The following is a 13,082-nucleotide window of genomic DNA, read 5'->3' as shown; positions in this document are numbered from 1 at the left end:
TTCTTTCTTTCTTTCTTTCTTTCTTTCTTTCTTTCTTTCTTTCTTTCCTTTCTTTTTTCTTTTCTTTTCTTTTCTTTTTTTTTTTTTTTGAGGCTGATAGCTTCTTATCACTTGCTAATTGACCGTGAGTACCCTAGTGGGTTTAGTTTGTGTTTTAATTGTGCCTGCCCAGAGAAAGCAATGAAAAAGAAATGAGAAAACTGACGGGGAGGATGGAGGCAGAGAGAAGCTGCTGGCCTTGGGAGTTATACCCTTGACCCGTGAATAACAGCAGGGGTTGAGGTACAGTCAAAAATCCACATAAAACTTTTGACTCCCCCCACAACTTAACTACTAATAGCCTACTGTTGACCAGAAGCCTTATCAATAACCTAGTCATTGAACACATATTTTGTGTGTTATATGTAGTATATACTGTATTCTTTTTTTTAAATTTTATTTTATGTTATGTTAATCACCATACATTACATTATTAGTTTTTGATGTCGTGTTCCATGATTCATTGTTCGCACATAACACCCAGGGCTCCATGCAATACGTGCCCTCTTTAATACCCATCACCAGGCTAACCCATTCCCCATCCCCCTCCCCTCTAGAATCGTCAGTTTGTTTCTCAGAGTCCATAGTCTCTCATGGTTCGTCTCTCGCTCCGGAGCGGGGTGGGAGGGATGGGGTGGCTGGGTATATACCGTATTCTTATAATAAAGTAACCCAAAGAAAAAATGCTATTAAGAAAGTCATAAGGAAAAGGAAATAATATCTGCAGTACTGGACTATATAGAAAAAAAAATCTGTGTGTACATGGACACGTGTAGTTCAAGGGCCAACTCTAATGACCTAAGAGAAGAGAGGGAGATGAAAGGCCTGGTACCTCATATCTATGACGTGAGGGATGGGGATCAGGCGTATGGGCATGTGGGTTAAGAATTGTTTATTGCTGATTGCATTCCACTTTAACCAGGCATAATGGCAAGAAAGCTTTAGTTGTCATTTATAACCACTCACCAATTATGATCTTGGCTCAATATTGTTTTCCTTAAATTACAGCTTCTTCTTTTTTTAATCACAGTGCTCAAGTCCTAATGAAAAAACAACAGTATTTTTGCAAAGTATTTGGTTTCAACTTTCTACTTTAAAGAATTAGAAAGATGATCTACAAGATGAGATAATCCTCTGAATTGGCCTAAATTTCATATGTAGAAGGGGAAAAACACAAGAGATGCATATATATTTTAAATAGAGATAGTTTTATTTTTCAACTATTACAGGAAAAGCTTTGAGCTATAGGTAAAAAAAAAAACAATTCATTAATTGAGAGAATCAGCTTTTCAGTCAGGGAAAATATAGTAGTTTGAAACTCAGACTCAGACCTTAGTTGAGTCCTGTTTCCAGTTTGTAAAGCTATCTCCTGTCATAAAGGTAGGAAAAAATTATTTTTCCTTTCCATAAAGCCAATGAACTACCACAGATGGCCAGTCTGGTTGCCAGGTGAATTTAGGATGAACCTACGTGTAATAAATAGTGCTTTCAAAGCCTCTTAACTTGAGGACCAGTTATTTATCTTGAGGACATGTACGGCATGAGATGTATCTGCCTGGCTATAGACAGGGCTGAGATTTCTTTCCATCTTTGCAGTCTCTTAGAAGATTGCCTAAGATGTGCATTATATTCTGGTTTAATGTTTGTGCAATAATAAAAGTGTTTTCTTTTTCTATTAACTTTGTGGAGAAAATTTCTGAGTTGGGAGATTTTGCTTTTAATTATATTGTCCCAACAACTTCAATAATACAAAACTTATTTTCAGAGCATGTTTTATTTCACCTGCATATCATATACTTACAGCAAAAGTGGAACCTGGCAGCCTGATTAAAATAGATCACTGTGTTTTCTTACTCTCAGTTGTTCATTAAGAAGAAGCATTATGACTTTCAGTATCCTCAGTTTTATAAATGCCTTTTTATAGTATTTCCACTTGCTTTTTATAGAGTGAATATGGAATAGTCTTTGGTTACAGAAGCTTTCTGTATTGACAAAAAATTAGTCTGAAAATATGGCTATATACAATTAAAAACAGATCACCAAAATGTATTTATTATGTGAATATTCAATTATAGGAGCTTACCTTTATGGTAATAAGGTGTTTTTTAATGGAAATTTCATATATATATATATATGTCTTTTCATATATATATCTCTTCATATATATATATGTCTTATCTTTTCATATATATATATATGTCTTTTCTTATTTCATTATGTTTTCTTTTTGTTCTTTCACATTTGTTTCTGTTTCTTTTCCCTTGAGGGCTTTCAAGATAACAGGTTTCCAAGGTAATGGCCACCCTCTCCCTTTGTCAATATTCCCCTTACTCATTACTGGAAATGGATTACATCAATGCCAAGCTGCTAAATAAGAAGTAAAGCTTAGTGACCTCTACAAAATCAGAGAGTGTATTCTGATTAAAAGATTGTGCTTTCCTCCTTTACAAAAACTAGCAAAAATCTAGGTTTATTTAATGGCAAATATACATGATAATATTGCTCAGGTAAAGAAAAATATGGTTGAGTAAAATTTGCAGTGTGAAAATTTATTTTGTGGTGCTATTTTAAGCACATATTTTAGATGAGGCAATGTTTTAAGTGTATGTCTACATAGTTAAAAGAGATGATATAGATTGTTTTTCAAAAAAAATTAAAATTGCATTGCTTTTCTTTCATTTTTGGATATGTTCATTTGAGAATTCCATCCAGGTCTATGATATTAGTATATTGAGTCAACCTCTCTCTCTGTTTCCTTCCCCCCTGCCCCGCCTTAAAAAATGTATCCTGCAGCTAATTGCTAGATTGGGGAGTGTTTCACCATTCAATGCACATATCATCCTTTTAATGCTCTCTAACCCAAGCATTCACGAAGGCAGGGGAAGGGACCTGTCATAGACTAGATGCACACCTTACCTTTTCCCAATATTCACAAAAGCCCGTAAGGCAGAGATGTGCTGACCTCCTACCTGATCTCCCTGTTTTTACTGTCGCTCTCCTACAGTCTGTTTTCAGGACTGCAGCCACAGAGATGTTAAAAGGGAAGTCAAATCATGTCTGTCATCCACTCAAGCTCCGCATTGCTGCCCCTTCTCACTGGCATGAAAGCCAGTGTTCTTCCTGAAAGACTCTGTGCGATCTGCCCCCTCCACTACCTCTCTCACCTCATCTTCTGCATCTGTCCCCCTCTGTCACTCCTCTCCAGCCACACTGGCCTCCCCATTGTCCTCCAGCACTGTGCCCTTGTTCCCTCTGCCCTGTCCAGAGCCACCTGGATGACCCGCTCCTTCACCTCATTCATGTCTTCCCTCAAAGGTCACTTTTAATGGCTACTTTAATTAAAAATGACAAGTCTTTTCCCCGCAAAGTCTGGATCCTGATCCCTACATTTCTTTGCTGTTTTTATTTTTATGTTTAACATTTTCTACCATGCACATACTAGATATACTGCTTATTTTTCTTGATCATGATTCATGTCCTCTCAACAGAATATAAAACTATGAAGTGAAGTATTTTCATCTGTATTGTTTGCTGCTGTACTCTGAGTGCCCAGGACAGTGCCTGACATATAGTAGAGATGTAAAAATTATTTACATAGTAAATGTACAAGTATGAATCTATGTTTTTTATTTAAGGAAATGCATTCACGGGTAATAAGCATTGACTTGAAGGCCCCAGGCACAGTTACTAATTGATGGATGGAGATAAGAAAAAACCAGGTTAAGGTAAATGAACAGAGCCAAATGCTATTTTATATACAAAAATAACTCCAAAGATGGCCATACCCTGCCTCAACTGAAGCTTTCTTGGGGTACTCCTGGCACTGGAGCATACATATTTATTCAACAACCTTTATTGAGTCTATATTATGTTTCAGCCTCTGTTCAAGATGCCTGCACTTAGCAACAAACTCAATAGGCTAGGATCCTGATTATTTGAAACTTGTCTTCTAGTAGAGGAAGACAATAAATCACTAATGACAAATGCTGTCAAACACAACGGTATCATATTGAGTGTTTGTTGTGGAGTGGAAGAGGAGGTCTATGTAAAATTTGATGTCCAGGGAAGAATTTTTTGAGGAAGGAAAACATAATCCAAGATCTGAATGAGAAGAATAAGATAGTCTGCAAAGATCTAGAGAATCTCTTTCTAGACCAAGGAAATAGCCAGTGTCAAGGTTTGTGGTTGGAAAGAGCTTGGTATGTTGGAATAACAGAAAAAGGTCAGAATGGATGGAATTTAGTTAAAAAGGGACAGCATTATATGAGATAAGTTCCAGGAGACAAGCTAGTTCAGATACAGTCTCATAAGCCAAAATAAGGAAGCATTGATTTTTTTTTTAGCATGAGAATGAACTGATATATTGATATGATTTACTCAATACAGCTTACCCCAATTGTTGCTTGTCGTGGTATATAGAGGACAGGAGAAGGAGACCAGTGCAGTAGTCCAATATACAAATTATGGGGTCCTAAAAGTGGGTTGCAACAGTGAAGATGGAGAAAGTGGGTGGATTTGGGAGATGATTTGGAATAATCTGAGTCAACAAAAACTGTTAATGGGTGAAAGGAGTAAGGACCAAGGAAAATCTCAAAGTCAGTACTCATGGATGGTGTTGCTAAGAAGCAGTAAGGCAGAGAAGATTTAGTGGGAGAGAATCAAGAGTTCTGTTTTGGGCATGTGAATACTGCGATGTATATGATAGTCAAGGGGACATGTTGGACTGGCAGGTGAATACATGAATGGGAGCTGATTATACAAGTTGGAGAATAACCATCCTATAAATAAAACTCATAGGAAGAAGTCACTTAGACATTGCCGTTAACAGATTGAGCCAATATTTGGTGACTGAGTAGTGAAGAAGTCATCTAAGTTTCCTGGGAAGGAATGACTAATGGGGGGGGTGGGCGAGGAAAACTTGCAGGGTGTGATGTTAGAGAAGACAGGGAGGGAGCCCTTATCTCTGCTGGATGTTTCGGAGTGGTCCTCTGACATGAGGACAGAGTAGTGATTACTAAATTTGGCAACGTAGAGGAAATTGCTTGACCAGAAAGGCAGCACTGAAGTGGTGGGGCAGAAAGCCTGTGGATAGAAACTTAATGACATGGTGAAATTGCTGGAAGAAAGAAGTTATTAAAGTTGACATCAATTAATGAGTTTTTCAAAACTTCAAATCTTGTCATGGACATTAATTTCAGGTTTTATTTTTATGACACTAATCAACATCTGTACTCATAATTATCATGGATATTCCAGTTGCAAATGACAGAAATTGGCTTTAAAAAAATCAAAGAAAACCTCCTATGTAATTTTACTTATAAAATTAAACATTTAATCAATTAGTTGCAAAATGCAAAATTATGAAGCCAATTACATTTCAAAACAAATTATTAACAAAATGGAAGGGAGCTTCTTCTTGTGGTTTTATCAGTGTACATACGTATTTGTAGATGTAGAAAAGAGTAATTTTCAAAGGACACTTTGAATTTATAATATCTGGAGGGAACACTTATAATTTACTATTCTGATACTCGGCAGATGGCAAACCACAGTAAATAATTTGCCTTTTATAAACATAATATTTTTTTTTAATCAAGACAGTAGTTTAAACCTCCCACTTGCTGTGGCTGGTTGGGTTCCTCTGCATTCCACTGACAGAGAACATGGGCAGAGGGTCAACAAAATGCATAGACGTGCTCTGTAAAGCAGGGGAAAAGCCAGTACTTAGTGTTTAAACTTACCATTTTCTAGTACTGAAAGCTACAAATATTCAGATTTCAAGCTCATCACAGCAGGTGTTAAATAAGGAGGGGGAAGACAAAACCATCATATATTAATTTAGCCCATTGAGCCCTCATGACATGCACAATTTGGTGTGCTGTTTCAAATATATGTTATTTTCCTGCCTGTAGTAGTCCATCTGCTTAGGAAGGTTTCTTTAAGTACTTTGGTTGAAAACAAGAAAACTTCAACAATACGCTTTCTAAAAGCTTCATTTAGGTTCTTGCGGGTTTTATGGTGGCATTCAACATAATACATCAGAAATAAAGACTTTACAAACAAAAAGCATTTTCTGCCTTTATCTTTTAAAGATCACAGCTTGAAGATGTTTGGAGCACAGCACAGCGCAGCACAAAGTGTTTTAGGAAAGTCAGTTGTGTAGGTGGCAAAATACCTGTCCATCAGGGGGTTGATAACTGCTGTATATTAGCCAAATAAAATTTCCCCATGTCCTTATCGTAAATGTGTTTTTCTTTTTCTCAAAGTGGGTATGCTTATAAAGTATTTTTTAAATATTTTAAGAAAAAACATTTTAATACTGAAAAATGTTGCTTTAAGAGTAAAATTATATCATTCAACATATAATACAAATGAAGGTGATTGGATACAGTCTAATGAGTCTTCAAGTACAAATTGCATATATTAGCGATTTCTTCTAAAGATGGACATGCAAAAAAAGGTCCAAGTTCCAGAATTAACTTCTTCCCCCCATTTTATTTCCATAAATACTTTTTAAGTGATTTATGTTGTAGAGACCTACACTGTCTCTATGGGTTTAGTTCTATTTATTAAATTCAACCACTAATGTCTCGTCAGAAGAGTTGTCAGTGTTTTACCAGGATCCATTATTCTGAACAAATACCTCATATATCATGTAAAACATTACTGCAAAAAAATAGAAATATGAAATATTCCCAAGTCCTTTCCAACAGAATATGATTTTCAAGGCTTCTGCTCACCCTTACATTCCTCTTCATTTTTTTTTTCTAAACCTCTGACTGTTTGCCTGTCTGCATTTTCCTCCCCTTGATCATTTTCAGCTGAAGTAGACCAAGGCCGAGAAATCATAAATTCTGTTTTTTACCTGAAGCAGCTCATGCAGTTACACCACAGGGTCCTTTTGAGATGTACTAGGCAAAAATTTGAAAAATTCTATGATTAGTTTGTAAACAAATTGTAAGTCATTTGTGGATTTGGTCAAAGAGAAACTGTATTAAAATAGTGACTTATATCAACAAGGATAACGGCATTCTCTGCTAAGCAGAATAAATGTCTGATCATTTCTTAATGGAAAACCTGAAGCAATTTTCTGATAATTTGAGTGCCTAAGTGTTGAATCACATTACCTTAATCCTCACTTCATTTCTTTTAAACTGAATAACACTTTTTTCCTTGTTGAAGTGCACTTATTAATATATTTGCCATTTAAAGACCTGATCAAGGATTTATGAGTGTGCAGCACCCAAGATATCTGGAATCTTTTTATTAGTTCAGTAAGACTCTACCATATGTACTTTCTTAGCTTTTAAAGTTTTCTTTGTAAATGACTAAATTAAGTCAATTTAGATTCTAATGTTTCCATAGGCTCCTTTTCCCCACATAGAGATAAATGGAATGGTAGCTCAACCTCTCAATAAAGAAATGAGTGTTCTAAGTCATTTTTTTGTTGTTGTTCTTCTTCTTTAGGATGGTTTGGATGTTAGAGATTTATTATGATTTTTTGTTTTCTCTTGGTAACTTTCCAGGGAAACAGGGAACTTGGGGTGCCCGGACAGTTTCTTTTTTTTTTTTAATATTTTTTTAAATTTTATTTTACTATGTTAATCACCATACATTACATCATTAATTTTTGATGTAGTGTTCCATGATACATTGTTTGTGTATAACACCCAGTGCTCCATTCAGTAAGTACCCTCTTTAATACCCATCACCAGGCTAACCCATCCCCCGCCCCAGAACCCTCAGTTTGTTTCTCAGAGTCCATAGTCTCTCATGGTTTGCCGGACAGTTTCTTTTAATAGATTACTTCATCTCTCTCACTCAGGGAGCTACTGTTTACTCACAATGATGGCTCCTTCTTCCTAAATATGCTATATGGAAAAGGCTTGAAGAAAAGGGCTGACCTCATGCACAAGAAAGGATGAAATAATTTAAAAACAAACAGCTTAGGTGCTTCTCTTTTATTTTGTTTTGTTTTCAGCATCCTCCAAATCAACCATTTGGGGGGAACAGTAATAATCATGACAATAATAACTGTGCATATGTGCCTTGTAGTCATCATCAACCTTTCCTTTGTTTGACTTGGGTTTAGAGTAGTTTTTTTAAGATTATTTATTTATTTATTTGGGAGAGAGAGGGAGAGGGAGTCTCAAGCAGAGTCCACGCACTGAGATCAGGGCTTGTCGTGGGGCTTGATCTCATGACCCTAAGCCAAAACTGAGAGTCTGATGCTCAACCAGCTGCATCACCCAGATGCCCCTGTTTTAGAGTACTTTTTAAAGCAAACACTGGTTAATGTCAGATGCAATCACCATGGAAATGGAATTTTCTCTTTGTAAAAAAGAAACTTCAGTTTGCTTCATTCATGCTGTGGCAAAGTTCTGATTCAAGCCAGATAACTCCATGAAGTCAGCTGTGGTTTGACTTGTTTTCCTTAATTTAATGACTGCAAAGCCTTATTGTCATTCACTTTACAAAATACTTTAGAGCCCACTTCAGCCAGGTGAAATGAGCAGCGTAGGTTATGTGTTGTTATTCTCAGTGGTATAATTAAGACTTGAACCTAAGTCTCCTGAGTCAAACTTTGGTGGTCCCCCTTCCTCCCACACACATTATAACATGTGGCCTGATGCATGCATCAAAGGACAAATAAATGCACCAGGTCTCTCCACTACGCAAATGTGTTTTAGAGAGCTCATCATGGTTCAAATGCCCCCAAGAGGGCAGAAAGCTAAGAGGAAGGTGCTAGTTAATGTTACCTTTCCTCTTGTCCTATTTCCTGCCCTAGTCTATGTTATCATCTAAAATTCAAAGTCCATGGTGGTCCTATGGCCTGTCCACTAAGGAAAGTCAGTCGTCCCATCTCCATGTTTTCTCTATGCTTAAGGTACCAGTGGGTGGGGTTTTGTGGAGAAGAAGCCTAACATTATAAGCATTTGTGGTGAGCAATTTGTTTGCCTTATGAGACTGTTTTTTATTTTTGGTGTTTTTAAATATGTAAGGATGATTTGTCTTTTGTTCTTTCTGCAAAATAAATAATGCTGACAACAAACTTTGTTCTGGATGTGGGATTTCCAGACAGTCCAAATGAGATATATGAAGCAGATATTGCTCATTTCTCTAACATGTAATCTTATAAGAAGATATTATTTAGCTAATGAAAATCCTGGAAATATAAAACTGCTTCTTCTTAGGAATCACTTTTTCTCTTTCTCTTTTTTATTTTTTTAAAGATTTTATTTATTTATTTATTTGAGAGAGAGAGAGAGAGAGAGACACAGCAAAGCAGGGGTGGGGAGATGGAGAAGGAGGCTCCCTGCTGAGCAAGGAGCCCCATGTGGGACTCAATCCCAGGTCCCCGGGATCATGACCCCATTGGAAGCAGACACTTAACCGGCTAAGCCACCCAGGCGCCCCCTCTTTCTCTTTTTAAACTAGTAAATTATTCCATTATCACTGCTGTCATATTCAGTGTGGAGGAGAGCAGGCACCAGGCACGTATGTAGGAATAAGGAACGTGTGAAGAGCTAACTCAGAGTCATTCTGTCTGGAAATTTGTCCATAGTCCAGTTTGTCAGGGAGTCATACTTGCAGTAGAGCTGCCTTAATCTAGAGAGTGAGTTTGATTCCATCTAGGGAGGAAGAATAACAATGTGGTTAAATTTTGACTTTAAATAATTTTGAACTCTGTGACTTAATAGCTAGGTGAGCTTGTGTAGGTTACTTCTCTAAGTGTCTCTGGACACACGCGCACACACACACACACACATACACACACTTTAAAATTATTGAATAGAAGGGGAGCATCGTGGCTGCAGTGATTTAAGCTGGCCATCCATTCTTCCTGCTCCTCCACTGAAGGGTCTGTCCCATCTCCCCTTGACTCTGAATTGGTCTTATGAGTTGCTTTGACCAACAGCACATGGCAGAAGTTACCCTGTGCCAGTTCCAGATCTAGTATTTAAAGGGTCGGGCACCTGCATGGTTCAGTTGGTTGGGCGTCTGCCTTGCGCTCGGGTGGTAATCCTAGGGTCCTAGGATCCAGTCCCACGTCAGGCTCCCTGCTCCAAGGGGGAGCCTGTTTCTCCCTCTGCCTCTGCCTGCCTCTCTGTCTCTCTCATGAATAAATAAATAAAATCTTTTTAAAAATAAAATAAAATTATTGAATAGAACACACATTCACACTATTCAAGAATCAAAATAATACAAAAATGTATAAAATTTAAAATCTTATTTTTATCACTGTATTTGATTACTCCTTCCCATTTCACTTGAAACATACCACTTATGTAACATTTTGGATTTCCTAATGCAAATCTAAATACAAACATATATTATTATTTTCCTCCCCATCTTATGCTAAAGATAGAATGACAACTTGCTAATCTAGATGTGTCTAATTTTTTTTTCTATATCTTAGAAAATATGGCAGATTATACCTTCCTTTGAATATGGGAGGATTTGTGTTTTAGGTGGAAGCAATACTATGGATTTGAAAGCTACATATGAAGGATTAGCTTTCTTTTGTTTTTTGTGGGATGCTCATGCTTGGACTCGGCTGCCATGCTGTGAGGAAGCCAAGCAATCTAGGTGGTGAGGAACCATGGCGCCTGGCTCATAGCCCTATCTTAGTTCCCAGATGACAGCCAGTGCCTACTTGCCAGGTATTGTAAGTAAGTATAATTAGAAGTAGCTACTCCAGCCCTCAGTCCAGTGACTTTAGCTGGTGTTGCATGGATGGGCAATGACCTGTCTTTGCCAAGCCCTGCCCAAATTGCAGAGTCATGCAAAAAATAAATGTTGCTTAAGTCACTAAGTTTTGAGGTGGGGTGTTAAACAGCATTAGATAATTGGAATAGAGTTACGGTTTATGTTACCATTTTCCTGATGATGGAGACTTGGATTGTTTCTAATCATTTGCTATTACAAATAGCTGCAATCCCTACATTCTTCATATCATATGTGAGTATGTGTATTTCTAGAATAAGTAAGATTTCTGGGCTAATAGGTAAATGTCATTTTTATTTGTTTTATAGATCCTGCCAAATGCCTTCTATGATAGGTTTTAATTAAATTTATCAAGTAGGGATAAAAACAGAATTTCTTTTATAAAAGTATTATGAGATTAAATGACATAATCCATAGTATAGCTGAAAACATGGTGCCTAAAATAGTAAATACTCAATAAATGTTACAAGACAAAATAATCCATGATAAACTGCTTTTTATAATCATATTTTTAAAAACGTAGCTGGATAATTGATATGAAGAGTTTGCTACTTTGACTTTCACTTTTTAAAATGATGCTATCACTGAAAATGTTTTGAGGGATATTTAGCACATACACTTTTAATCTTTTACATCACCCTTGTCACAGAAATAAGTCATGGTACTATTTTCCAAAAAAATAGCTTTTTCTTTTTGAAAAATCAATTTTCTCTCTAATGAAGTGATCTTATTTTCCTTTTTTCCATAGTTAAGTACTATGTGATATTAAATATCACAAAAGCACTAGTAAATCCTCCATAATCTGATGAGCATTAGAATAAGGAAATTAAGGGATGCCTGGGTGGCTCAGTTGCTTAAGCGTCTGCCTTCGGCTCAGGTCATGATCCCAGGGTCCTGGGATCGAGTCCCGCATTGGGCTCCCTGCTCCACGGGGAGCCTGCTTCTCCCTCTGCCTCTGCATCTCTCTCTCTCTGTCTCTCATGAGTGGATAATATAAAATCTTTAAAAAAAAAAGAATAAGGAAATTAAGGAGGGGCATGCTGTGTAGAAAATTTCTGAGCATATAATCAAGTGTTTTGGGTAAATCCACAATTGGTTGGTGTTATTATGCATATTCTTTTCCAACTGAAAAGAGAAAATCTTCAGTAATGAAAAAGTAGAGGGCTAATTTAAGTCCAACAGAATCACCACTACAAAGTTTTTCAGCTGTTCCATTTTGTTTGTTTTTGTTTCACACATTGTAAAAAAAATTAATTTGCAGGCCTGAGGGAGTAAACAAAATTTTATATTCAGTTTCATGTTGCACTTAGTCCCTATATTTTTCTGATTTGTACCAGATTTTATATTGACATTCATAGAACTTTATTTCCTTTCCTTTTAAATAATAGATAAACTTTGTATGGCACTTTGTAACTTTCTAACCACTCTCACATACGTTATATCCTTTGACACTCAGAACTACACTGTGAGGTAGATTTATTTTCCATATTTTATAAGTGGAAAACTAAAGGCTCAAAGAGGTTTTGCAAGCACTGGGTAATCTGATACTAGGTCAGCTTTCCCTGATACAGCGCATTATACCAGGCAATTCTTTATAAGCAAATAGAAAGGGAGTCTAAAACGATGCTGAGTGTAGTAAAGCGGACATTCCCCCAACCCTCTTCACCCCAACCAGCTCACTTATATGTTCCATTTGGAGAATGGAGCCATAGCAATGATGGTTTGAACTAGCTTCTCCATAGCGACCATCCCATCATTCAGCCATGCATGCATGTCCTTCACAGCTCTTCGCCCAAGTCCTCTTCAGTTACTCCGTATTTTCCTTCATTTACTTTTTTTATTTTTCTTATTCTCAAGGAATGACCTCATTCTAGCCTCTTTGTAATTTCAGTCTCCTGATTTTTGATATGAAAGCTAGGCTATTTTTCTTTTCTTTTTTTTTTTTTAAAGATTTATTTATTTATTTGAGAGAGCGAGAGTACATGAGAGGGGGGAGGGTTAGAGGGAGAAGCAGGCTCCTTGCTGAGCAGGGAGCCCGATGCGGGACTCGATCCTGGGACTCCAGGATCATGACCTGAGCCGAAGGCAGTCGCTTAACCAACTGAGCCACCCAGGCGCCCCAAAAGCTAGGCTATTTTCAATCTTTTGTACATTGTTTTGCAAAAGAAAGCTTCAGATTTCTTTTTCAAGAAGTAGCCTCTTTTTCTAAGATTGTAGCCCCTAAGCTTTTCCCATATAAAAGTGCATTTCCAGACTTGCTAGTGATCCCAGTCAAGACTGCATCTTCTCTTCTGTTTTTAGTTCTGGTTTGTTAC

This window comes from Neomonachus schauinslandi, chromosome 8 (genome assembly GCF_002201575.2).
Source record: "Neomonachus schauinslandi chromosome 8, ASM220157v2, whole genome shotgun sequence".
NCBI classification, from domain to species: Eukaryota; Metazoa; Chordata; class Mammalia; order Carnivora; family Phocidae; genus Neomonachus; species Neomonachus schauinslandi.
Note: the sequence above shows the minus strand (reverse complement) of the source record.